Raw genomic sequence first — 3454 nt, forward strand, 5'->3', positions numbered from 1 at the left:
GGAATGGTCAGACACGGTTCCCAGTCTGAAGGAGCTCTCTGCTGGTTAGGGTGGGAGGCGGATAATGAGGAGGGACAGATAAGCGTGTATAACAAATAGAATAAGAATCTGCCTGCAATGCAGGAGACCCAGGTTCAATCCCTGGGTCAGGAAGATCCCCTGGAGAAGGGAATGGCTACACACTCCAGTATTCTTGCCTAGAGAATTCCATGGACAGAGAGACCTGGCGGGCTACAGTCTGTGGGGTCTCAAAGAGTTGGACATGACTGAGAGACTAACACATAATCGAAGTATGAGCATGATTGTATAGAGATTCAGAACAAAGTAGAGTTAAATCCCTTCGATATGCATAAGTCAAAGGAAAGTTCCTTATCCCAGGAGCCCTGCTCATACCGTCAGATGTTTTATGCCTTCGACATATAGGTCTATGTCCTTATTTGTCATTTTATGGATATTTTCTTCTTGGCAGAAGTCCTTAATTGTCAGTAAACCTCTGGCTTTCTGAGCTATGCAACCCTGTGGTCCCCCTATTGTGCTGAAGTAAAGATTTTATGTTGTTTTTTGACACTCCATCATAATTGAAGTCTTAGGGGAAGAATTTACTATTGCTAAAAGCTTAGACCTTGTTCTTATTGCCTTTGTATGTAAAGCAAATTGAAAACAAGTCACTTGTAGCGTAGTCTCCTTTGGAAATGAGTAGCCCAAGAGACAGGACAATTCTGTAAACTAGTACTTACAGTGGTCATTTTAAAGTGCTGGGATTATTGCAAAGACATAAAATCTACATTTGACAAAGCCGCAAGAATCCATATGGGACTTGCAACCTCCTGGAAAAAAATGGGGGAAAGATGAATGCACTTTGGGAAGTACCCTAGAAAGAATTCACAACTAAACCTGTTATCATAACCAGAGTATTTTCACCCGTATAAATAAGAAAAAAATATGAATGAGCCATTCTTGTATCCCTGAGTAACTTTCCTTTTCTGCACATTTTAGAATCAACGTCCAGTATCATCTGACTACTTTACTTCAACTTGACCTTAGGAATTTGATGATACTTAAAAACTGACTCATCCACTTACCCCAGTGGGCATTCCAGGAAATTGTTCTTGTTTATTGCCACCTTCAAATGATAGAAAAGCATAAAAAAGTGAGAGAAAGTAATTATTTTTACTATCTGACCCTAAATGTTAAAGAAACATCCTATTCTTAAAGGCTAGCCCCATCATTTGCAAATTAATGCGCTGCTGACGATGCAAACTACCTTTATAACTGCTCTCAAATTTCATTAAAATTAATCGGAAGTCCTTTTTAATGTCTGAGAATTGCTTCAAGTGGCAAAAATCAGAAAGTCTGCCCATGGGGCATATTCAGCTAATTGCAATTTACTTTTCCACTAGTCATTCTCCCGCCCTGGGCTGCAACTGCACAAAACTGAAACAACTCTCTGGATAACAAATGCCAGTCAACCAGTTATTTAGCATCCTGTAATTTTAAATGACATATTGGTTTCCCGAATATTTTTTAATAAGTCAGAATGGTGATGTAATGGATTGATTCCAGATATGACTTGTGAAAATTATTCTCTCTGTAAGTTGTACCTGCCATATGCTTGTTTTGAGGGAGCCACGAGGGAATAAGGATAGACCACTGTGAAGAGAATAGGGAGTGACCGTCAATGTATGTGTTTGTGTAAGCATGCTGTTTAGGATAGGTAAATGACAGCGAATAAAGCTAAGCTTTGGAAACAGGACCATGTTCTAATTCTTACCAACTAACTGACTCAAGGAAAATCCCTTAACAGCAAACTGGAGGAAAAGAGAGTAAATGTGAGACCATGTGTAATGAAAATAATGTTCTATAAAGCAGAGATGCTGATCAAATGTGTGTCATCTTTAGAGAGCATCTAGTCTGTGGAAATGAAACCACAGGGATAAAATATTAAACTAAGCATCCGTATATGTTTACCAGTATTAGTTTCATTCAAATGATTTGATGGTGGCTTTCTTATAATTGAAGTATAAGAATTAGTGTGACACTTTCCTCTTGCAATTGTTAGTAAGTTTTAGATTGAAAATACGTATTTCTTTCCGAAGAATCTCTCTAAATTGCCCTAACCAAGGAAGTTTTAAATGTATGTATACAACAGAGTATATAGTTATTAGGATCTTCTAAATAAAACTATTCATAAGATGACTACTTAAATTTCAAATGTAAGTTGGTAAACTGTATTTAAGAGAAATGTTTCATCAAAGAATTATTTTCCATTCTGGCACTATAAAAAATTTTATTGAAGGTCAAAACTTCCAGTTCCAAGTAATTATATTGAAAATGAAAAAGCATACAAGCAGACAATAACTAGGCTTTTAGAAATATTTATTTTTAAAGTCTTAGCTCCCATTGGCAAGAGTTGTCCTAGCCGCCTTTCTGGTTGTGATGCAATGTCACTTGCCCTCAGCTGCTATAAAGCTGGAGTAACCATTTCAATTAATTATCTTATAATACTTATTATTATTATAGTACAGGTTGGTCGCTCAGTTGGTAAAGAATCTGCCTGCAATTCAGGAGACCCTGGTTTAATTCGTGGGTCAGGAAGATCCCCTGGAGAAGGGATAGGCTACCCACTCCAGTATTCTTGGGCTTCCCTGGTGGCTCAGATGGTAAAGAATCTGCTGATGTGGAAGACCTGGGTTCAACCCCTGGGTTGGGAAGATGCCCTGGAGAAGGGAACACTATCCACTCCAGTATTCTGGCCTGGAGAATTCCACAGATAGAGAAGCCTGGCAGGCTACAGTCCTTGGAGCTGCAAAGAGTTGGACGTGACTGAGCGACTTTCACTTCACTTTCATAGTATAGGTGGGGCCCAACTACAGTGGTCTTTGCCTTCACTCCACCTCAGCAACTCATTTCAGAGGTTGTGCTCAGAATACAGAGCTGCTCTCCTCTAAAATCTGAAGCCTTAACCTCCCTCTTCCTGACTAGCACCTTTCAGTACCCTCTCTTTTACTCCTCTTACACTTTTTTTTCCCCCTTCAACAAGGCTTCAGTTTTCATTTCCAATGAGTCTGTTATCTCTCTACCCCTTTTCTCTTCTCTTTTTCTAACCTACGTATACCCTTGATTCCTTCACCTCCCTCTCCTTCACCAGCATTTACCCAATAAAGCACTAACATTATCAATTTAACCATGACAGTTCTTTTCTCCTACGTTCAGTCAGATGAGTATTTCAGGAGGAAAATAATAACTAGCATTTACTGAGCACTAGCTACCTGTGGTGTAGAAGGCAATGGCACCCCACTCCAGTACTATTGCCTGGAAAATCCCATGGATGGAGGAGCCTGGTAAGCTGCAGTCCATGGGGTCGCTAAGAGTCGGACACAACTGAGTGACTTCACTTTCACTTTTCACTTTCATGCGTTGGAGAAGGAAATGGCAACACACTCCAATGTTCTTG

This window comes from Ovis aries, chromosome 2 (genome assembly GCF_016772045.2).
Source record: "Ovis aries strain OAR_USU_Benz2616 breed Rambouillet chromosome 2, ARS-UI_Ramb_v3.0, whole genome shotgun sequence".
NCBI classification, from domain to species: Eukaryota; Metazoa; Chordata; class Mammalia; order Artiodactyla; family Bovidae; genus Ovis; species Ovis aries.